This window comes from Stigmatopora argus, chromosome 5, assembly GCF_051989625.1.
Source record: "Stigmatopora argus isolate UIUO_Sarg chromosome 5, RoL_Sarg_1.0, whole genome shotgun sequence".
Lineage (NCBI taxonomy): Eukaryota > Metazoa > Chordata > Actinopteri > Syngnathiformes > Syngnathidae > Stigmatopora > Stigmatopora argus.
The window spans coordinates 11915027-11940870 of NC_135391.1; the positions used below are offsets into that span (position 1 = coordinate 11915027).

General features: G+C 39.6%; 1 protein-coding gene and 1 long non-coding RNA gene across 4 annotated transcripts in view; one reads left to right on the forward strand and one right to left on the reverse strand.

Moving 5' to 3' along the window:
* The window catches only part of LOC144074626 (uncharacterized), a 282179-nt gene that overhangs the window by 170195 nt on the left and 86140 nt on the right, over positions 1 to 25844 (reverse strand). The gene's annotated exons all lie outside the window — the stretch shown is intronic.
* The window catches only part of LOC144075047 (uncharacterized), a 28256-nt gene continuing 25494 nt past the window's right edge, over positions 23083 to 25844 (forward strand). For 2 of the 3 annotated variants that reach the window (XR_013300460.1, XR_013300459.1), the window contains exons 1-2: positions 23083 to 23111; positions 23404 to 23543. This is a non-coding gene — a long non-coding RNA (uncharacterized LOC144075047). Of the gene's footprint in view, positions 23112 to 23392; positions 23544 to 25844 lie in introns of those variants that run through there. The other variant, XR_013300458.1, reaches the window with a different exon arrangement.

Here is a 25844-nt window from a genome sequence, read left to right on the forward strand (position 1 = left end):
AATGGAAACTGTTTGTGTATATGTGTGGTGCATGTGAGTGAGTGTGTGTGTAGGTGGGTATTTTCAACTCATTGCATATATTCAAAATATCACGAGTTTGAAGCTGGCAGCAGATCACGGGTCCGGGTAATATTGTAATTTCTGCCCCTGCTCTCTCGGTATCAAGAGTGAAACCGAGAAACATTTACAGGAAATGAGCTACAAATCCCTCTGAAGTGTGTAAACAGGTCGCAGTCGTGAGCAAATCAAATTGTGCGCTACATGAGGAGATGAGAGCAGTAGAAAGCGGTTTCCAGTCATTAATCACCAACTATTTGATGAATGCATGTTGTTTCCCATGCATGCATTCCGGCCTCAGACATTCCTCTCATATTTTTCTATTTAGTGTGCAGAAAGCAGACTGGTCGAGGAGGAGCGACGCTAAGTGATTTGCCAAATATGGGGAGTAGCCAGCAACCTCGGCGGGGCTGACACATTACTGGCATAGCTGAGCTTATCCTTCCACAGGCACATGGACTCTGAGCCATGTTAGGAATCCCCGGCCGGCCGGCCGGGACACGAGATAGGAGGAGTGGAAGTGGACCAACCCCAGATCTGCTAGGTCCATACATACACATAAAAAGCTTTTTCCTGGCCTGGCATGCAGACACTTAATGTGACTTGGTTCAATTCAAGGATAGACAGAAAGTGTTTCTAATAAATGCCAAGACAGTCTGCATTGTTGCAATAAATTCCAAATGTAATTATGCCAGTTATTTGTTGCCTTGCAGAATACGAATTGAAATAGAAGCAGGAATTTTGGCATTGGAGTCAGCTTTGTCAAGAAATTCCGTATTAAGAAAAGATCAAGGCTCACTTATGAAATGATATGATTATTTACCTTCATTTAACAGGCAATGGTGTTTGTTTGCAGGGTGTATAACATTTGCAATGCTGCCACCACTGAGCAATAAATATGACATGATATTTAGGGTTGGGCTACCCAATAAACCCCAGATAGTTCTGTGGATTTCCAAAACCCTTAAAAAAACAATTTCATCTGTCAGAATTTGTGGATGAGGGCAATAAGATATCCATTGTATCCATTGTCATTGAATCTACATCTAAAAAGACTAACTAGAAACCAATATCCATCATCATGTTTCCCAGAAATATGTTTGAAATGTTTGGTTAGCTTCTCAGAGTAACTCAAAACATCATGTGACCAAAAAGCTCAACAACTATCGCATTAAAAATATGCAGGACTTTTTCTCTTAGGTATGTGTAGGTGTGTTGTGTAAATATCACATACGAGTTACTTTAAATGGAAACTGACAGTCAAGCATGAAACCAAGACATTAAAATGAGAAATGGATAATTGGATGTCTAGTGGATATCCAGCTCTATCTAGGATTGTAACGGGTTTACAAGTCAATCAAAATTGATCAAGTCAGACGATCTCGCTTTCTTCGAAAGTCCAGGGAGGAGGAGGGGGAGCGGTTGGGAAAACATGTGACTTCCACGTTGCAGTTTACTGCTTACAGTGCGCTCACAGCTGAAACTCCAGAGAGGACAAGTAACCCGAGACAGAGAGCAGAAGGGGACTGATTGCAACGGGGAGCAAGACGATTGAAGGCACAGAAAAAGTGAAGGGAATGCTAAAAGGGAGGGCGTGTGAAGGCCGTGTTTGCTCATCGTTTGGCGTCACTTGTGCACAGGTCAGGGTTACAAGGGCAACCCCTCATGTAGCAGTTACTTGAACACAGACAAGCAAAAGTGTCTTTTGCACAGACATCATGCACCGAGTGTTTTTACAATTTTAGACTTGTATTTTTTTCAATATATTGCCCCTTTTCTTATATTTGGAGTTTAATATATTGCAGATTCACGCAGCAATTTTTTAACTCAGAATGTTAAGACGCTATTCTAATAAGATTCGGACTTTGGTTTAACTGTGCAAGTTAGATAAGTTATTTTTCTTTAAGGATGGCTTGGTGGAAGAGTGGTTAGCATGCCAGCCTCACAGTTCTGGGGTTAAGGGTTCAATTGTACACGTTGTCCTACTGCTCTCTGAATCCAAGAAGACTTCCCTTTTACCACAAATGCATAGTGATGACCTCGGTGAAAGGAGTTAAAGATTACCTTGAACACACAAAGCTTGTTTTCAGGTGTCTTTTCAAAACACCCTGCTTAAATCAGCTCAGGTGTTGCGTAACAGAAACTCGATCTGGACTCACTGTCCACCCTTTCAGCAATGTAGTATCTTATCTCAGTGTGCCGACACTCTCTTAACGACAGACTCAAATTCAACCAAACAGACCTCGATAAAGAGGATCTTCATCTTGCAAAAAAGATACAGTAATACCTCTACTTACAAATGCTTCTGCATTCAGAATTTTAAGGTTACGAGACCCTTTGGTGGCGGCTTGGTGATGTAGTGGTTATTATGTCGGCCTCACAGTCCTGGGGTTGGGGATTTGATCCCAGGTCGGTCCATGTTCTCCTTGGGCTTGCGTAGGTTTTCTCAAGGTTCTCCAGTTTCCTCCCACATCCCAAAAACAACAGAAATACATTTGAAAAAACAACCCTTGTCGAGCTAAAGTACTGCAAAATCATATACATATATATATAAATATGGTTTAATTGTGACTTTAGTTAATGAGGTTGAGGAAAAGAGAAATAAATTGAAGACTATGGAGTAATCTGGAGGTTAACCTCATTTAAATCAAAGTGGAAAAGTGTCATACCAGGTCAAATAAACAGTATTTAACGTTTTAATGTTTTTTAAAAATTATTTATGCATTATTCTTGACTTGTGTGTTCTAACTACTAGTTTGTTGACGCATAAGGGGTTATTTGCGTGCAATTTTGACGTTGGTGCAAGCTTCCTGTTTTTCATTAATGTAAATACAGCCATATAGGTCTACTTTTACTTTCTGCAACTGTAGTGTATTATAACATAACTCTGAACACTGAAACCAAAGAAACATAGAGTAAATGAAAACGTAAAGAAATGTAAGTAATAATTGACAGGGTTACAATTTTATTCGAGTCATAGTGTTCAAAACTATAGAGTACTATTATACACACAAGACTTGAACTGAAACACCCTGCTAAAACCATGCTCTGGGCCTTTGATGTGGTGTGGTAATTTCTTTGAAGTTTATCCATCTTCTTTGCCTTTCACAAACAAACAAGGAGATTTTGTTACGAAGTGTGTGACATGCCATTCTGCAAATGCCATATATAATTAATTTTGGTGGTGATGGATAAAATACTGTCCAAATTGTAACAATTGCTCTCAACACCGGTCCGTGTTGGGTGTTAGAAGTCACACCCTCGTGTGTACCTGCCCGATTCCTTTATACACCCAGTGCCATCCAAACCCTGTTGCGTATAGGACACCACATCTGAAGGCGGAAGATTTTCCAGTCAACTTCGTCTCGCCCATTCTTTATCTGTTTAATAATGAAGTCATAATTACAGTAAATAAGAACACTTCTATTCTATGACTTTAAAACAATTGATCAGTGGAAAACCACAAAGCACAGCAGTATTTGAATGTGGCTTGCCATGCCTCGTGATGTTTTCTTAACTCTGTTATGCCATCAAGTTTATTTGGCATTTTATGCTCCCTGAAACCTTAGATGTGAGGACCACCGTAAAGTGAGACCTCTCGTGTCCGTCCTTCGAGGAAATACTTGTTGACATGCTTGGGAACATTTATTTTTCATGCTATTGCCTTTGGTGTCTGAAGTCCAAATCCCTATAGCGGGCAATTTGAATAAAGACATTTGCATAGAGCAAGTTGTGTTTTTCAAGGGCTTTGCAAGGAGGGGCTGACGCAATTGCCCCTCTTTCTTGCACTTACTTTTTTTCTTAGCAACACACCATGCTTAACCTAGTAACACACTGAGGGTGCATGGCAACAGGGAGCAGGTTTACCCCCTCCCTTCCTGCCTGTTCCCCCTCTACCCATCCTTCTTCACTTTGTGTTTGCATCTACATTTCTCAACTTTATGGCAAATGCGCCTAAATCTGAATAAACCTACATATTTGCACCGTATGGGAAAAACAAAAATAAGCCCTTTTTGTTTTGGCCAATGTTATTTAATCTGTAGCTAAGGAAAAGCAGGCAAAGTGGGGAAGGGGGGCAGTACACCCAAGCCACTGCCAGCAGCCAACCAGAGAGCGGGATTAGGCCGGAACAGGGATAAACAGGAGCTGTTGCTGCTGCCAACAGAATTGTGATTGGCTCGCTGGGGTACATGCTCAATGGGATAGGTGTCTCAACGCATGGGCACTCTGATGATGTTTCCATGTGTTTATGTGAAATTATGATCTTTAATAACCTTGTTACGCCCCATTGGAGCCACCTCCCCTTCTTTTGTTGTTTTCAAATGAAGAGGATTTTTTTTCTTCCAGTAACTATGCACAATACAAAGGTATAGCTACGTAGTGTGTGCAATTGAAATGTTGTGTTGCTAAAACAAACACAAACACACGCATGCGCGTGGACACATGGGGACAAACACACAAAAGTAATGACGTGACGCCGGTTCAAAGGTCACTGTCACCACTGCACAATCCATGACGCACCTGCATAGTTTTCTTAATGTAACATAAGATAAAAGCCTGACAAGAATAAATAGTGTTGAAAATGAATATAGGAGGGATTCCTGCCCTCTTAAGCTTGCAAAATTATACCATTGTTCTTGCAATATCACAGTTTATTGGGTAATATGGTGACTTTTACTTGCATCTAAATAGGTTTCACATTGTTTTCTGAACACTTTTATAATCATTCAATTTTCATTATATCATTATTATTCACTAATCTGCAATTTCTCGACTGTAAGTATAATGAGGTTTTTGAAAAAAAAATACATCCATACATCCTACAAAGGTACATACATAGTCACAACTACATCCTAAATGATGTTTTACTAGGTCATTTTGGGTTAGGACTACCCACAAGAGCATTTAGTTTGATAATGTACCATACGTCTATATAATTTACTTTCCTAATTTTACTACTTTTTCTTTTAATATTGCAATGGAATTCTAGTGAGGTTCATAATAATCGAATTTCTGAAAATAATTCTTCTCATAACTTTGAAAATGATATTAGATTATTATTATTATGATTGAATCATCGCTTTATCTGCCCAAGTTTTAAGTAACAGCATGATGTTAATTTCATATTTCCATAGATCAAAATTGATTTGATCTGCCCGTCAATCTCCTGCACTTCCTCATGTTCCAGTAGTGTGTGTCAAAATACTGAAATAACAAGTTTCTCCCTTGACCAGGCAGAGAGTGAGTAGCAAGAACATATATGATTAAAAAGCCGTTGTGGAAGCCTACTAATTGCGAAGGAGATAAAGGTACTTACGTCAATTACTAGCACACCCCACACTCTTTCGAAAGTGTGCCTTTCCACAAAATGGCAAAACCCTATTCTAAAACGCCCCTTTGCTTTGCATAGACTTGTGTGTCTAGATTTAGAGGGCCCACACAATGGAAACATCTGACGTAATGATGTTATTCTTGGAAAATTAAGACTTATCTTATGCCAACATCTCCTCATGTGACATTTAAAGGAATCCTCATAAAACTGCAATTTATTATTATTTGAATTCCCTTTAAGATAATGTTTTCAACCTCATAATTTCATTACTTTTCCCTCAAACTACATTCTTGAAACAATTTTGACTCGTTATATTAATTTTCCACATTTTTAGTTCTTTATTGTGGCATAAATAACAGATATGTCTGTTTCCTTTTCCTAATCATCTCTAAAATGCTTAGCAAATTGTGTTTTTTTTATCAGATTGTGCAGATGCATCTAATAAGATATGCAGTAAGTGTACATAACATTTCATCTCCTTGTTGTGGTCAGTCAAGATGAGATCAACAATGTGATGTCCCTTAAAGGCACCACAACAACATGTTGCATAGTAGCGGCTGGAGTCTTTGTTTACCGTGGTGTCGGATGGAGCACACACTATGCTGCACATGCTGTTTTTGTTGGCACTCAGTTCTTTCCTGAGAGGGGCGGTGCTACACACGTCAGGCATTCCACTCTTGCTTTGGAAACAGTGCCAAGGCATTGCCCAATGAGCGAGCAGGGATTATGACATGTGTGTTTGTGAATTAATCAAACAGTGTTATCTATCTGTCCGCGTGTTGAGCGGTGGAGATTTTTAATCAGCTCTCTCAGAGAAAAAAAACACACTGTTCTATAATACCAGGATCAAACAGGCACACGCTGCTAAACCAATTAAAAAACAACAGTGTAATCCTTTCAATGAAAAGTATGTATGAAGGAATAAATGCCACAACTTGCCTCAAGAATTATTCTCTAGAATTTGAGGCCAGTTAGAGTTTTGATTGTTCACTTTGTGGTGAATCCAGCACATGTGCTCTTGTGTTGTCCTCATGCAGATGTTTTTGTTATCGTGTCAGGCTGGTGGGTGCCTGTGACACCTGCCAGTGGTTGTTGTTGTTATACTACGACCCCCATCGTAAAATCATTCATAAGAACACAATTGGTGCGGTGGTTTCTCCTACGTTGTTTTCACTGGCGCTGAACATTTTGCATACATATTTTGTCCACTCACCCACACATTTTCAACAGGGTGTTGCAAAATTCTGGGAAGGTTCACAGAAACTTTCCACGGAAAGCCTATACACAGGAATAATGTGTTTGCATATCCGATAATTGCAAGGGACTTAAATTGAAGAAAAACGATGGAAAAACTAGAAACTTGTTTTAGCATGTTGTTCAATGAAATACACAAGAATGCACGGGTGAATCAAAGTTTAATGGTAATGGGTACAAATCCAAACTCCAGCCTTACTATAGTGTTGTGCTTATTAATTTCTCCAGAATTTTAATCATATTCAAAATCTAGTAGTTTGTCCTCACCTGTGGTCACGAGCTGTGGATCGTCACCGAAACAACAAGATCTCATGCTGTGCTCTTGTATGAGGTGAACCAAAATCAGTTTCCTCCCATAGGGTGTCTGGTCTATACATTAGAGACAGAACGAAAAGGTCAGTCATCCGTGAGGAATTCGGAGTAGAGCTGCTGCTCTTCTCCATTGAGAGGAGTCTGATGAGGTGGCTCGGGCATCTGATTAGGATGCTTCCTGAACGTATCTTGATTTACAGCACTTCACCGATGGGTGTGAATGGTACAGACCTGTGAGGAGTGAAAATAAAGGGCAGTTTCAAACTAGCACAGTTGCTTTGGGTGCGGAGGGCGTCCTTTCACTTGGATGTGGTGAAATATACGGTATTTTAGTCGGTATACTTTTGCAGCTCTAACATGTACTGCAAACAGTACATGCATAATGTATATTTGCATAAAACCAGTACCCCATGAGGATTGTCTTCCATCAAAAATGTTTTACTTTATTCAAACATTACAGATTAGATTTAATATTGAATAAGTATGAAACAAAGAGAGGGCCCCTGTCCCCTGGTGATTCAACTCTAACGAGCCTGTGTACACGCTGAAATAAAAACATTAGAATCATTGTCAGTGTGCATGAATGAGCGGCTGGCCTTTGTTTGGACGGGTATTAAATAATCCTTCCAAGTACAGTATCTTACACTGTGCACACAGCCTTGTGTGGGAGGTCACTTGAATACCCATGGCCTCACAGTGGATGACTTTTGTATGCCTAACCTCGCGGCAACATGCATTGACGTCTGACTCTGAACAAGAAAGAACGACAAAGACGCACTTTATTGCCTTTGTAGGCGTTGGAGTGTGGCTGTTTCTGCGCTCATGTGCGTGTGTGCGTTGGTTGGGTGTTTGCTTGCCGTGACGACAGCTTGCTTCCTTTCATGCTTTCTTACACTACCTCCCGCTTGCCTCCTCTGCACCTCCTCCCCGTTAGGGTAGGTGTAGTGTACACGAGTCTATCCGAGGGTTGTTTTTGTGCGTGGTGTGTGTGCAACAACCACGCAAACTCTTACTACTACGTCCTTGCAACACCCTCCATCTTTCTATCTTTGCTAAGCCAGACATGAGTCGTCTCTCATTCGAATGCAATCCTCTTTGTTGGCAAAGAGTCAGTGGATGCCTCTTCAAATGCACACATAAACACACACACACACACACACACACACACACACACACACACACACACACATCCCTGAGGGTTTTTTTTCTTCTTTTGATGTGGGTCTTACTCAGCCATACACGAGCACAGCAGGTGTGTGGCGACCATCAGGTGTGTGTGAATGTGTCATCAACCATATGGTCCCTTTAGTTGTTAACTACACACCTAGCCCACCTCACACACGCCCACTTTAATCAGGCTTCGCAAATGCGCACACATACAATCAAGCAGCTGCAGTTTTTGGAAAACACAGTGTTCGGCGAATGGTAGAGTTTGTCTTGACACCACACCAATCAGGCAGCTCAGCCAGTCAGGCACGACACTGGATTTTGAGCCAGTAGCAGCATGAGCTGGGAAGAGAAGTGGTCGGAGATAAGAGATAAACCAATCAAAACATGGTGATAGGAGGAATTGTTGTTTCTCTGCAATTTGATAATGTGGCATGAAGTATTTTGATGACTTTGTTATACTTACTGGAGCAGCTGTGCTATAGTGGTTAGTACTGAGGCTTGAGACTAAATGTTCCTCTAGTCCAATCTCCAATCTCACGGGATGAGCAAGGGAATTAAATCAGCAGATGCACACATGTGTACCTCGCATTTTCTTGTGGCAGACCATTTCAAGTCATTGCACCCACATTACCAAGACACGTACCACAGGACTGGACAGTCCTTATACTGACAATGTAGCTCTCTCTCTCACTCTCAGAACATTCATTGAATTGAAGTGACAACATCCTCACAGTACTTACCCTATTATGGATAGACGCCCAATGGCAGCCACGTTAGCCTCAATGCAAACTCCCTAAAGCCCAACCAGCTTTAAGGTCAGTCACATTGGAAGTTGGTTCATAGCTAATGTCCCACCACGGACACCAGATTTCCATTATATACAAGAATCTCTAACGGAGCCCTTAATTGAGATCCAAGGGGGAAAAGCCGTACACCAACTTAGACAAAAATACTCTCTTTTGGTTTCCCCTCAAAAAGATCATCACAACTGAGTTCGGTATTGTTATATATTTTGTAATGTTCTTGTATTATTTGGCTTCATGAGTTATATCTAGAATTACGGATAATTAATTGTTCCATGGAGATTACTCCATACCAAATTGCATTGGATTCTTCTGACCCTCATGCCTGTTATCCCTTCTATATGGCAAATTGGTCAGTAGACCACAAAAAATGGCAAAAAAATTAGTCCTTAGGTGTTTATTAGTTGAAAACTGAATTTCACAATATTTGATTCTCATCCATCATATAGCTCCTTGTTAGCTACTGCAAGACTCTCTATGTCCTGTAAACCTGTCAGCGTATTACTCGCCAGGTCAACCGGCTGAACGCTTGGCCTGCACGGACAATAAAGAAAAGAGGCGTGTCATCGGCACACGTGCTGCCAACTGTTGCCTCGACACAAAGCGTGTCGAATATAAAAAACACTTTAATGACTGTGAAGCCCTGCCAAGCCACAGGCCACCACTGCCAACCCCCATACACTACCGCCCTCCGTTGCCTCCCTTTGACTGCGGCACACTCCAAAATCATGAGCCTCATGCACGCCCAAAACCCGGACTCCATTGTCCCAAATGAATGAGCAGAGGGGTTGGAGTGTATGCGTGAGTTTGGCTCAAGTGTGCGAGGACAGCTGGCTCTGTGGCTCCATCAGTAGCAGCTGCCCCAGCCTGAAGCCCTTGGGGTGGAACCGTGCAGATTAGAGGGTGGCAGGGGTGGGGCCCAATGTGCGTGTGTACTTTTCATGCGTGTTTGACTATGCACTTAATGCACGATAAAAGGCTAAAGGATACTTCTTTGTCTTCAACCCTCGGGTTTCTTGTTTAAAGAACATTGTGTGCACCCACAACTTGATGAAGACAACTTTGCACATTTACTAAAACAGTCACTAGGGACGCAACAGTAAAGGGTTGGTAGACAGCAGTATGGAGACAGTGACAGACATGAAGAGTTGTTGGTCTCTGATGGTTTCAGGGTAGAAGCTGGCCATGGTGGCTTAATAGCAGCTGTTCTGCCTGCCTATAGGATATCAGTATGAAACAGGACAAGGACTGCAATGAGGATCATGGGATGTTCACTTCCTCATTGTGCGTTCATGGGCACAAAATGGCTTTTGATTCATGCCAAGGTGTACAAAATTAATGTACACTTTTGCCATTGTATGCTTGCAACTACATTTTCTAACGGGATTAAATCCAACAAACGAATGACACTAAAACAGAACTTGAACATTCATTTCTTGTTCAATTAAACTCTCACACAAATTATTTGTTCTTTAAAAGGAACAGAGCGATACTTAGGGCAGCACGGTGGCCCAAGTGGTTAGCGCTTCGGCCTCACAGTCCAGGTCGATCCACCTTTGTGGAGTTTGCATGTTCTCCCCGGGCATGCGTAGGTTTCCTCTGGGTAGTCCGGTTTCCTTTCACAATCCAAAAACATGCATGGTAGGCTGATTGGACACTCTAAATTGCCCCTAGGTATCAGTGTGAGTGTGCATGGTTGTCCGTCTCCTTGCGCCTTGCGATCGGCAGGCCACCGATTCATGGTGTCCCCCCGCCTCTGGCTTGGAGACAGCTGGGATTGGCTCCAGCACCCCTCACGAACCCAATGAGGATAAAGCAGTTCAGAAAAGAGAGAGTGATACACACACAACACCAGGGTTTTTATATTATGTATTATCGTTAAATGTTAATTCAGAGCAATGCCGGTTCTGGAATATAAACTGTCAAAATTTCATAGATTTACATCTAAGATCAAAGGTTCAATTCCAAGCTCTAACATTCCTTTGTGGGGTTTGCATGTTTAACGTGCCTGCATGCATTTTTTTCAAGGTTCTTGCCTTGCTCATCACAAATACATGCACTGTAGACTAATTGAATACACCAAATTTGTCTGTCGGTGTGATGGGTGCGTGAATGGATGTTTGTCTTATTGTCCCCTACGATTGACAGGCAACCATTTAGAACTCATGCTTATCTGTAATTAACACTGAAATGCACTATTTTCCTTATACCAGTGTGACAAATCCATTGATATTAGTGGCCTTAAATGACTTCTCAAATGAAAGCCAAAGCAGATCAACAAAGTACGTCAGCCATAGTGTGAGGATAAGCGAGGTAAAAGATCCCTAATAGAGAAGCTGAGGACAAGTGTGTCACGGTTGTTTGTAAACAGCATGAGTGACTTGGGACGACTCTACTTACACTATCCGCACTTCTATCCTCATCTACCCCTTCTGTTGTAAACCCTCTGACCCTTGTTCCCAAGGCAACACTTTTGTCTATCTTGAGTTAAGGCGCTATTGAAGTTGTCATTGTCTCCAGTGATGAGAGGCGAGTGACGTTTAATTGGGTCGGGGTACGTCAAAGTAATTACTTTAACGGTTGACAAGATTAGAGATCCTTTGTCAGCTCTTTGTCTTACGCTTGTAAAATATGTTTGTTTGTCCAACAAGACAAAAGAATCTTTTTAGGAACACGTGTTGGAAAATGTCACGCTGACACAGCTGCATGGGATGAGCAGTAGATCAATCAAATGAAAGCAAAATTTTGTAGTAATTTCGTCATACTGGATACTAATTAATTGTGAAAGACAAATTTACATCTGTTACTTTATACACACTATAAGACGCGGGCCAAAACTGAAAATTATGTTTCACATTTGAGCCGCGTGAATAGATTTTGTTGCTGTAATCACTTTTTTAATTTTTTTTTGTGATTAAAGCTGTGTAAATAAACTTTCTCTCACCCATTGGTCACTCCAAATAATATTTTTTGCATTACATTGCAATGACATACATACTAGTGATTGGAAGCTTCCTGGAAATGCTTATTAGCAAGTTTTGAAGACAGCTGGTATTACTCACACAATTGTCCAAATGAGTCAAAGCCAATTTTCAACAAAATATGGGGAATTGTTTGATCTTGTTGAGCTAAAAATAGCTCATCCACTCATTTAATTTATTTGTATAATGACTTTAAATGAGTAAACTCAATAAAATAAATCATAACTGTTTTGCATAAAAACAATTGCTTCATTTTACTAATTGATGGCTAATTATGAATTTCATGCCACAATTAACTCACATAACTCGGGAAATATTCATTTAATTTGCCTCAGTGTTGCCAGATTGGTGCTAAACTAATGTGACTATATATAGTAAGGGGGTTGAATGTGGCTTTCAAACATATCTGCATACAAATACATTTTGTTTCCTCACTTTCACTGACCTGTCACCCAGGATACTCTTAAGTGTAACTGTCAATACACCTGAACTGTAAACCCAGGACATGTATATCTTATTGTCAATTATCCCCCAAAAGGCAGGGCGTCGCCCTTTTCCACAGTTCAAACACAAATTTATATTGTTGTAACATTTTTAACAGAATGCACTTAAAGGCGTACACCTGTTGACATGAAATACCAGGCACACTCATTCTGTTGTGTTTGGAAACACATGCACATATGGATTCTTGGATGTGCGTAAACAAAGGCCATATTTTCTGCTCTGGCCGCCATGTCTCAAACTATTTGCACTCACAACAACGCATGCTGCTGCAACACTGATAAGAATCTGTCATCTGACAACATTGTCTACTTGTTGAACCCTGGGTTGCCGCTTACCATCAACCCGAACTAACCACGATAGCCTTGATTTAATCAGATAACTTTATAAAGGGTTTATCCTCAAACAGTATTTCACTAACACAGCACTCAATTGCATTTAATAGGTGGTAGAACTTGTATTTCCTGTAGGACATTTTATCCGTCGCCATCCGTCTCATATCTGCTTCTTGTCCCTGATTTAAACTGCATTATAAAACTGACTGTCTCCCAGCATTGTACACACTAAGCTAACAATGGGTGGAGGGACTTTTTAAACAGGTTATTAAGCAACCATATATTCCTTCTCTAATGCACCTGAATCCAAATACTAGGATAGTTATCAGGCTTGTGGAGAGATTGCTGAGGAGTTGATCATTTGATTCAGGTGAGTTTGAGGATGGAGACATGGAAAACAGACTGGAAACATGCCCTCGTCGACCGTACTTCGTGACCCCTGTTTTATAGAGTTCAACCAGCCTACTATGTATGTTTTTGGGATCGCAAGTGAACCATAGTGCCCGTAGAAAACCCACACAGGCCCAGAGAGAACATGCAAACTCCACACAGGATGGTCGGAACCCACCAGAGGTTGAACCCTTGATCACAAAACTGCGAGGCAGGACGTGCTAACTTCATCACTGGACCGCCTCATCTGGGATATTTACATAAAAATGACCACATTTTGTTTTCTTGGGAATAATCGTGAGGGTGTGGCTAAGAACTCGTGTATGTAGGATGCAAGCCTGTTGTGTGAAACTGCATGTTTGAACAACCATTATAAAGAACAACATTCGGACCTAATGTTGGGTTCCTCACTGTACTGAAGTACACCCTTCTTAAATGAATCTGCTCAGAATCCAAATAAGATGAAATACAAAAAAGACTGAATTTCTTCAACGGTGGCTGTGATGTTGATGCTACTTGATCGGTGACTTAAGTTTTACCTTGCAAAGAGGCATTCTATCTACGATTTAATGAGATGGTATTGAGCTTGGGTCAACAAATTTGTCAGTTTTATTTCAGGTCAAACAAGAAGCAGATGCACAGCCTATAACTTGCACGTGCACATAATGATGCACAAAGGTGACACACGTTGAGGCAACATTGGCTTCAGGCAGCATTAGTGTTGTCATAAAATGCACCAACAAAGACAGGTGCATGTGTATGTAAGTCTGTGCATGTGTCTTAGTCGCAAATACTGAGCAACAGGCCCAGATGTGCTCCTCTTGAATGTTTTATGATCGAAACAGACCTACCTTTTTTTATCTCTACCGTGCAAACAAACTTTAAAATGTTATCTTATTGATTGCCAGTACTGGGAATTCACGGAAATCATTCAAGAATTATTAATGACCAGTGGAAAATAGTTTGAACTGTCGTCATCACTGAACCTTTGTTTACTGTACAGGAAATGTTTTAAGAAAATAACTACATGTAAGCACAGTTTAGTAAAACAAAATAAATAAATAAATAAAATTCACTCACTCACCAAACCAACATAGGGTTTTATTCTGTGTTTGTCTCTAAAATCCTTCAAAGAATGTAGAGGAAACTGTTCAATCATTTTCACGTGATTCCAGATGACCTTATGGAAACTATTTCAGGAATGGAATGATGACATGAGGTGAATGAGAAAACACTCGGTGAAGGCCCGACTTGTTGGTCTGGCACCAGACTTGTCCACTGTCAATGTATTCTTATGAAAATTGTGATGGGGAAAAACTTCATTTACGGGCAGTTACTCTTCTAGTAAATATGAAATAAAACTTCTGAGTTGGAATTTTCGTAGTTCCTGAACAGTGAGGTAGAAACTGACAAGCTATAATATGTTTAAGCGGTTGAAAATCTTGCAGTAGAATATAAGTGTACTTTTTTTTCACAGACCACAAGCCTCTGCAACAGTTTCACGGAAATCAACAAGAACTGCCTAAACGCAACTGGATCCTCGCAGTTGACTTGGGGTCAGTGGTCTGTGTGTTTTCACCGTATGTAAGGAACTCTTGGTATTTCTCAGGTGGTGTTCACATGAATATGTGAGCAATGGCACACTCTTGCACCTAGGTAACAGTACACACAACCTGTCCAGACTGTCTTGGTGCAAAAGGTTGCAAAATTGAACGTCGACCTCACACTTGCATGTGACTTGAGGCTCACAGACTCAAACCCCTGGTGAAGAATTCCAGAGCTCTTTTGACTTTACATAGCTCAACAAGAAAATGTTTCAAAGAAAAGAGGGTAAGGATAGCAAAGTCCCCGTAGTGAATACGTTACAGATGCAGTTTCAAAGGATGCCAACTGCCTATATAATTGAAAGTTCAAAAAAGTTAAAAACAAATGTTTCACATGCTCACACAGGCAGTTTATTTATCAATCCTAATTGAACGTTACTGTAAACCTGACACATGAAACAAAAAAATAACACTTTATATTTGAACTCCAACATTTTCAACCAAAACATAGAGTGGTGCCTCTACTTACAAATGTTATGAAATATGTTATGAAAAGCCTCAATGGGAAATATTCTTCTGAGATACAACAGAAATGTCAGTTACAAAATGCAAAATCTAAAAAAAAGGCTGTTATGACACAAAGAGGTATTGCATTTAAGGCATATTTCTTACGAGTACGGGATGAATAACTTTTCATCTGATCTAATCTAATAAACAAATTGTAAATAAGTTATATATTCAAAAGTATAGCATTCTCAATCCCCGTGAAACCAGTATTAAATGATTGGGTGAACATCTGTGATATAGTAGGGTGTGGACAAGGAACTGTGACGCAGAAGGGAACTCTTTTGAAGTGGAGCAAAAAGGTTCTATACAGAAAAAAAGTACAAGTGTAAAGTAATGCAATCTGTTTGCATTTGAAAGTAAAACCTTTGGTTATTTCCTGCAAGCCCACGAGAAGAAGCATTTGGAAAGTCCAGGCTGACTCAGTGCGGTGTCACCCTCACAGATTGCAGCGAGCCAGCTAGACGGCGAGCGAGAAAGGCAGACAGCGAGGCAACAGGCATGCTGTCTGAAAACGCAGCTGAGGTATTATTAGACGTGTTCATGTTTTCTGGCTGCTTTGACCTTGCAGGCAGGCAGCCCTCCCCCCATCCCTTCCTTTGTGAGACATTTGAAGGCTTTTGAAGCCTAAAAGACAGCGAAAAGGGATCTGAAGATCAGTTCCTTTTGATCATGAGCTTGAGCATTGTGCTCTTTGTCCCAGAGATGAGTGAGTTAAAATAACCGTCAATGATTTGGCAGCAGAATACAGTGCTTTTGTGTGGCTGTTTGGATAAAGATTAATTGGGGCCTCTGAGTTTTGGAAGATTTTCTCAGAATGAAACAATAGCAAAGACATGAAAAACGAACCCTTTATCAAGTGATGCGTTTTTCTCCACATTATTCATATTATTACGGAAAGATCACATCAATCTCAACCAATATCTCCAAGTTTCACATTCACACCCGCCCTAGAAACACCTGGTTACTGCCCAAACCATTTTTCTTTTATAGGTAGAGCCAATAGATTAGGAATTTGGAGTCAGGACTATGGCTTTAAGATAGAAAGGCATAATAGTACTTGTTTTAGTGGTAATGCAAATACAGCAAAAACAGTGCAGCACAAACGATAAACCGAAGATCAATGTAAAGGTTGGATTCAAAAGAAAAATCAATTTTTCTTTAAAGATTTAATTACCTGCTTGACCGGAAGATCAGATTTCATGCACACAGGGTGCGGTCTTTTGGGGATTACAATTTACAGTGACACTAGTTTTAAAATATTAGGGTTTTAAAGTTTTAAAATGCTTGCCGGCGGCCCGGTGGGGCGAGTGGTTAGCGTGTCGGCCTCACAGCTTTGGGGTCCTGGGTTCAAATCCAGGTCGGTCCACTTGTGTGGAGTTTGCATGTTCTCCCCGGGCCTCCGTGGGTTTCTTCCGGGTACTCCGGTTTCCTCCCACATTCCAAAAACATGCATGGTATGCTGATTCATAGATGAAATGCTTGACAAGTAAAATCGTGACCAAAATAAATGTGTAGTTTAGACATTTGTTTTGAATTTCTTTTTTGATTGAAGTTATTATGTAACGTCTTTCGATTGAACATCAGAAAACTATGATCAACCATCACTTACATCTATATGGCCAAAGAGCTAAGTGAAATTGAAATGAAATGTAAGCTAAAAAGAATGAAAAATTAGTCTTGTTGAAAAAGGGCATGGCATTATTAATCCTTGTCGCAATAGTTATGGGTTATGCCAAAATTCTTCTTTTTTTGTCAAAAGAATAGCTGATATTATTAAAAGCCAGTGGCACATTTGCAATTGATCTACTAATGTGCGGTGACCTATGAACAAAAGTGACATTCATTAATTAATTTGTTAATATTTGCCTTTGGCATCGAATCTGAGAGACAACATTTTTCAGTTTTCACACATAATTGTATTGGAAAAATGCAATTTGTTGTGCGTTCTTTTCCAATTTTGTCAGGAATCATCACATTCAGGCATCCTTCAAGAATAAAACATGCCATTTTGTCAGCTTTGAGACAACACAATAGGACAAACTCACTTAAGTGGACTTTTATTTCTTTGACTTCTAAAATACATTTCCTTTTTGCATCATTTACCTATGATGAGACATGATAAAATGAACCTTCATCATGTTTTTATGTTGTGGCCAGCAGGTGAATGCACAGAATGACAGCACCACTGTATGACTGTAGCACAGGTGTTGTGAGGATACGAATGTTCTTTGTGTACAACAACTCCATGGCTTCTCATAAATGCTCATCATAAAGAAATTGATTCCCTTCTCTTCTTCCGAACAAAATCATCACTGTTTGGTGCTGAAGCAAAAGTCATTTTCTTAAATCCAGCATTTCTTTTTAATAAAGGCCTTGTCCTCACTTGGGTGGTGTTTAATGCTTTACCCTGCTGATTAAACTTTCATTCACACTTATCATCAATTTAGTGGCATTAAATGCCCTTTCATTAAATGTCAGAAAAAAATATTCCAGTCTGTTATACAACAAAATTTACATATATAACCACTGTATGTTTTTGGGATGTGAGATAAAACCAGAATACCCGGAGATAACCCACACAAGCCCGGGGAGAACATGCATAATACACACAATAAGAGCCCCCTTGGGATCGAACCCTCAACCCCAGAAATGTGAGGTCAACGTGCTAACCACCCTCTCACCGGGTCGCCTGATCAGATTTAAATGATATAATATATTGATGTCAATCATGGCATCATTCACATTTGTGGCAGTAGGGTCATCCAATCAAATGACCATTGATTGATCATAAGGTGGGTGCAAGGTTCATTTGAGCAAAGCGAGCATAGCATGGTGATCATATGATGTAGAAGTGTAATGACCATCCCAGGAATGAGGCTAAGAAAATTCTGCCTGTGGCGTTTTTGGTGATACTGTTACATTCTTAGAAGTACACTCTGTGCTTTGTTTTCCAAGTAGGGCGTCTCTCCTACCTCTCCCCTAATGGTAAATAATTATTTTCCTGTACCTTCATTGTTAACAGACAGTTTTTTTTTACAACCTGGTGATCAAAATACTTTTCTTCTCAGAAGTAGTCAAAGTGTTCTCTAGAGCAGTGAATCTTAATTGCAGCACGCGCCATGTGGCTAGTCTTGCACCTCCTGAAAGGTGAAAGAGCAGCCAAAATTAGCTTGTTTTTCTAATTTACATCAACCTGTGTCAAATCATTTAGAACATTAAGTACAAATTAATCACCACAATTAAAGAAAATTGTCCTTTCCCCTTGCCGGCAGGTCCGAACGTCTGCCTTTTGCGGCATCTGTGGAGGACATACTATGCAGCAGCAGACACTGGTTAGGTTTCATAAACACAGGCCCACTAATTGCCCCTCTCCCCATTTATCCGCACACTTGAGTGCAATCACCCAAAAAGGGGCAGAGGGATATATGCATGCACGGATGGATGGATCCAGTGTAAGAATGCTTAAGACCCCAAATCGTGGCAGCTGCCCCCGAGAGCATTAAATCGCCATTTCCACAGTGGACAGGTAGTGCCACATGTGTGGATTTAAAAGGCTTGTCGGGGGGTCTTGAGTTACCAGCTGCACGCGACAGCTGCCTGACAAGGGATCTGGTTTCCACTAGTTTTTGTACAGTTGGTGATAGATGAGCAGCAAAAAGTAAAAATGAATTCCCTCTGCTGCCTGCTGACTCGGTGGAGAAGAGTTTGACTCTTAGAAACAGAATGAGCATTATCGAACCTTTACGAACTACCTAACTCTGAAGAGTGGGTGACATTTCTATTTTTTTGGTTGCTTATGACATTGAAGAGTAAAACTAAATTATACTTTGAATTTAGTCGTGACCTTGAACAGCCACTGATTTGTTCTCTTGCCAAAACAATTTATTCAAATAATTACATAAGTCAAACCGTCACTGCCCTGATACTTTTATCTTTAAATCTTTTAAGATCTTTCACAGCCACTTCTAACGCCACAATAGTGATGAAACGCCCTTCAAAAATGTAAGTACAAATACTAATTAACAATGGATAAAAATAATTGAAGGCATGCCTAAAATGTGTCGATCTTCTTTTTTCATTATTATTATTTTTAATTTTGCCAGTTTCAAAACCGCACTAATGTACGCAATTACTAATGTTGAAACTTAAAAATATAAACACTCTTGTATCAGTAACTCAAACTTCAAGGCGCCGGCACATGAATCCTACTGCCCTGCTCTAATATGAATGACTGTTGCATTGTGGGAAAGTCAGCCTTCACAAATATACCAAGACAAGTATTTGAAATGTGCACACATTTCTATCAAATAAAAGCAATTACGTTTGGTTTTATGTTAGGGTAAGGGTAGGGCTAAGGTTGGTGGAATTCATTGTAAAACTGCCACACCTACACTAAGTTAATACCCTTTAATGGGAAAAAAGCAGTAGGGTGTGTTCTACTTAAATACCATAGTCAATTGTTTTGCTGCAAGACATGTCTTTTCAACTTCTCATTTATCCGGAATCTGAAGGGAATCCACAACAAAATGTAGATTCTGGTAGGATCAATCAAAATACATTTCCTTTAAGACTTAGAATGACAATTTCATATTTTGGCTTCAAGTGGTTGTACCTTTTAATCTCACGTCATCTTTTTTTCCTCACAATGCTTTGGACTAAAGTCTTTGGTAAACCAGGCTGAGAAAATATTGTTTGATGTATACTAGCAATGGTTTTCTTGAAGTGTTGTTTGAAGTATTTGTCTTAACTGATATACTTTTTACCTGTCATGGCAGGAATGCATGTACAGATTAAAGAGTTTAAACTCATCTGCGGCCCAAGATCTTGTTTTAGGCCACAGATGAGATTAAGACGTAAATGGCACCTGGTTGAACAAGGAGGCTCTAAGACATGTGGAGAATAGGCGCTTGTCCATTTGGAAGATAACGTCTGATTCACAAACGTAGTTGACAAGTTGGGAGGGTTTGCCTGAGGACATCCCAGATGTTCTGTAGCATATCCTGGTAAACCCCTTGTTCATGGAGATTAGATCTTGTCATAACAAAATGATGTCACGTTATACCATTAATCTTCATTCTTTTTTTAAAGACTCTTTGACACAATTCACTTTCTCTGGTTTGAATCCGGTGGTGGGTTTTATGTCAAGTTTAGTCAAGCCATCGTGAGATATATACTATACTATATAATATGACTGCTATCAGATTTATGATTGGATAAATGAGTGTGTTTGTATGCGTGCAGAAGGAATTTCCACTCAAATAACAGACTATTACTGCAAAGTTTTGGTTTGAGCAGGCAGGTATTTTGTTGTGAGCTGTTGTTGAGGATTTCACTTTCCATATGTATATCTGGCAAAACTATCACAAGCATAAAATCGAAACAGCAAATTGACAGAATCTGTACTTTCTCTTTTTTGACCAAATACTTTTGTCCTTTTTCCATAGTTAATGACGATATTGACATTTAATTATCTCAACAGACACCACAATAAACTATTGCACTACATAAATATTATACATGCTGCAGTTGTTAATTGTTGAGTGTTTCAGCGATAACAAGATATGTTCCAAAATTAGATGCAGATAGTTTTTTCTTTGCTAATAACAAGCAGCATTCAGGTCCATACACTGGAGACGAAGATTTTCTGTGCAAATTAGCGAGTGATATAAAAAATGAAAAAGAAAAAGAAATGAAAGCCTGATGACATAGATTTTCTGGACAAACTAGTGCACTTAAAAAAACAAATGACTCAAGCACATTCTTCGCTTTCGTGCAATAAAAGGTATGCAGCTTTCAGACGTTGAAACAAAAAGAAGGCAACAAATATGCAGGCGGTAATTACAAATATGCTGAACAACCAATGTGCCTGTTTTGTCAACTGTCTTGTTTATTTACCATTAGTTAGTCATATGATGATTTTAAACAGGGCTGGTAGCTCGTTCATCCTTTCAGCTGTTGACGTTATTGCTAATGTTGTTTTCTTTTTTACAGCCAAACATAAAGAGCCCAATTTGTGTGAAGTAAGAGTCAAGTTTTATTTTATTCTCTCATTTTCTGAACCGCGTTATCCTTATTAGGTTCGCAGGGGGTGCTGGAGCCTATCCCAGCTGATGCCAGGCCAGAGGCAGGGGACACCCTGGATCGGTGGCCGGCCAATCGCAGGGCACAAGGAGACGGACAACCATGCACACTCACACTCATACCTAGGGGCAATTTAGAGTGTCCAATCAGCCTACCATGCATGTTTTTGGAATGTGGGAGGAAACCAGAGTACCCGGAGAAAACCCACGCAGGCCGTTGGAGAACATGCAATTTCCACACAGGTGGACGTGACCTGGATTTGAATATATTTATATATAAAATGAAACGTGGCTACACATCTAGTGATTGTGTGATGGTCACCTGCATTTTCAGACACATGCAATTGGCTAACCAACACTCACAGCATAACATGTTATCAGTAGTGTAGCAGGAGCAACAGCGTAACAGCAGAGCACATGTGCTCCTGCTGCTTGTGCATGCTGTGTTGTTTGACAATGTGATCCAGCGTTGTGTAACTTAATGGGAGAACCGGGCACATTGCTGTTTATTTGGCAAGGCGCGGGGGATCTGTCTGCCTCCTATATCAAACCACATGCATGTCAGCGATCACATGGCGTCTACACTGGGCAACACTGCTTTCATTGTTGCAGCGTTCTTACATGAACTGCAAGGACAGAAACTGTCACAAAGGGGACAGTAAAGCTTATGATTGCATGTGCATGAGTCTATCTTTGTGTTGCACTCTAAATTGGTTAGTGTGTTTGGTAGAGCAATGTAATGAAATCCAAAAATAAAATCAGAGACCGGCCAATTTATGGACAGGACTAGAGCCAAATAGCTGAAAGTCCAAAGATGCAATAGTTGTGTGCAATTTTAATATCATTATTCTTTTATTGTTGACCACTTTCTGTTTGTCTTGACGGTACAAAGCAGTTTTATCCACATTACCGTATTTTCACGACTATAAGGCGCGCATAAAAGTCAAAAATTTTCTCCAAAACAGACAGGACACCGTATAATCCAGTGCGCTTTATATATGGACCAATGCTGAAATTGTTATCACGATAAAATAAAATAAATCAGTCGATAGGACAACTACGGAAACCAGCCCCCGACTCTACTATTTTCCCGTAGATAAAGTACTGCGCAGTGACTGCTGGGATATAGAGTTCTTAATACACCTAGTTATTCAATACAGTTAGTATGACGGCGACCACACTAATTTGGTGCTGGCCGTCATTTCGGCTGTATTTACAAAAGAAATCCTGCCGCTAAATGTTGGCGTCAACAGAGCATTCAAAGCTAGACTGTGAACTATATATATATATATATATATATATATATATATATATATATATATATATATATATATATATATATATATACATACAACTAACTACGCCAAGCAGCCCGACTCTACTATTTTCCCGCAGATAAAGTACTGCGCAGTGACTACATAGTTGTATATATTTCCTCTCACGTCCCAAAAACAAGCAGGGTAGGCTGGTTGAACACTCTAAATTGCACCTAGGCATGAATGTGAGCATGCATGGTCATCTGGCCACCAATTTAGGGTGTCTTCTACCTGGTACTCGAAGTAAGCTGTAATATGCTCCAGCACCCCCTGCGACCCTTGTGTGGATAAGCGGTTCAGAAAATGAATGAATGAATGTTTGATGTTTTTGTTTAGTTTTGGCTGTGACCAAGGAATGTTTCCATACATGGTAAGACAATAAACCAAACTTTTAAGTGTTTTGCAAAAATAAACTACACTTGATGAAATGTTTCTTTTTTTTTTTTTAAAGGTGCAGATAATATACAAGGTCAGTGACTAAGTGAATCCAATGTTACAAATCCCGTCTATATATATATATATATATATATATATATATATATATATATATATATATATATATATATATATATAAATAGTTTTATAAAAATAAACACACACACACACATATATATATATATATATATATATATATATATATATATATATATATATATATATATATATATATGTGTGTGTGTGTGTTTTTATTTTTGGGGATTCACTTAGTCACTGACCTTGTATATTATCTGCACCTGTTGTTGCTGACAATCCTGACTAAGTGTGTGCAGAAAAAAAAACCCTGCTGATCAATCACTTGCATCAGCAGTCAACACAGGTGTTTTCATTTTAATCCAACTACTGTGCTCTCCAGAGGACCTTTTACTAGAAGTGCATCACCTCAGCATGCTTTTGCGTCACGGTGAGTCACTTGTTTTATTCCCTTTGTTTGATGTATAAGATTCTCATGCTTTGTCAATGTTCCATGAGCACATTTAGACTCCAAAGTCTTTTTGACTCCTCTCCAACATTTTCATGATGTAATAACTGACAGCCAGTGACCACAGTCCTAAGATAGCCCAAGGCTAAAGGTTGCTAAACATATTTGACTCCCATACCTCAATTATGTGTTGAGACTATAACAATAAAATTGGTAATTGAGCACTTTTCAACATAAAGCTCCCTTTTATACGAATGTGTTTGTTATTGCAGGGGCAGCTCAGCTCCCATAAAGTACTTTTGCATTTCCACCTAACAATAAATTAGTTTTCATTTGATTTGAGAGGTTTTGAAAACATGTTCTAAGAAAAAAAAGACTGCATTTGAACAGGTGTCATCTGGATTGATTGATTTGTACTTGCTTACTTAGTAGTTGTGCAAGGTTGAACTGGGAACAGAATATGGGTCAAAAATGCTGCATTGGGGTAGAAGTAGTTGTACAAAATCAAGGGCAGCAATTGTCCGCATCCTGTCTTCAGTGTGGATGCAACACTGAGAAACCATGTGACCACTCTCCTTCCAGGCAGTAATCATTTTTTTTCAATTTGAAATTATTAGTCCCTGAATTACTGGTAAAATTGTTTAATATTTAATTTAGGACATTGACAAGACATGAGATCATGTGATTTCAATTCTTATACTCTAATATTTCAGCTGAACCATATATAGTCGGTTGTATGTGACCAATTCTTTTAGAGGATGTCTGTGGAATCTTTATTGTTTGAGCAGTTGCTTTGCCAGTAATAGAGTGAATCATCTACAGTTGCTTGTGCTGGAGCAAGGGAAAGCATTAAACCCAATTGACTATAATATTGACTCACTACAAATGTTTTTCCTTGTGCTGCAGACATAGGAACTTTCCTTGTGGAATTAAAGCATTTGTACATTAAAATAAAATGAAAACCATTTTGTGAATGGATGTATTCCTATGGAAATTCAAATAGCACCAGGCAGATACATGTGAAGTTCCAGTGAGTCATCAAATCCTGATATACTGTGGCTATTTATGATCTTGTGTTTATGAATAAAGGTGTTGTGTTACGTCTGGAGAGTCCTTGTGATTCCGCAGCAAATAGGAAAAAAATATACCATGCTCATTACTTTGTGTGTTTTCTGTTAGTGTATTAGAATTGAAGATGGTGGTGTTGGGACGCATAAAAAAAGCATGAAGGCTTCACCAATGTTTTGTTGCCATGGAGAGTTGTTGGCTGAAGTTGCTGCAACTTTGGAAATCGTGGCAGATAGTGAGTTGGAATCAGATATCAGTGAAAGAGGAGCAAAGACTAGAACTGACAAATTTTACAGTATGGAATTCAATGCCCTATAAAGCCTTGCACGTCCTAAAGTGCTACTGTCATTTGTAAACGATCTCATTGGATTTGTTTTGTTTTCTCAACATGTCAGCGGTCTGAATTGTCTACTTGGGTTGCCATGGTAACATTTGCGTAGTACTTGAACTAGTGATTCAGGTTAGTGACTGTGGGAAAATGGTAATACTACCACATCGAATACATTCATACACTTACGCTGCCAAAGGCACTATTGAAACTGCATAGATGGTGACAAAGGAGAATAATTTGAAAATACTGATATTTACGTCCAGAGAAATATTGATTACATTAGATTTCTGTCCTGCCCACGCAGCGGTGGTTCAGAAATGTGATCTTTTTTTTTTTAAACCATCCCAATTAAAGGTAAATTCTCAAGGTATTCCTGTGACCTTAATGTTGGCCTTGGTTTCACACTGTTCCCATCATTTTGGCATATAAGAAGCACAGCAGTAGTGCAAGCATTTATCATTAAGTGGGAAAGAACTCACTCAAGTAGGATGTTGCTGTGTACTCACACAGTATGTGCTCTCACAGAGATGAGATAATTAGATGCGTGACCGTGTCGCTACTTGCAGCCCGGCCAGCAAAAACTGCTCTCAGTAGGTCTCTTTGGCACATCTTTATATAGTAATAGCTGAAATAAATTATTTTCCACTGCTGCACTGACCTTTTGTCTACTTTGTCTTGCATTTACTCCCACTTTGAGCTTTCTTCTTTCCTGGCTCGTGTTCTCCTATTATGCTAACCCCACTGAGTTTAGCCAAAGATCAGATGAGACCCAATGGGTCAGTACATAACATAAATGAGAGTTCTGGCCACAGTCACTGTCACAGGGTTGAGTGAAGGTTGCCATTTTGCAAATATGCAAATTTGGATGCTTGTTTTAAATTAAA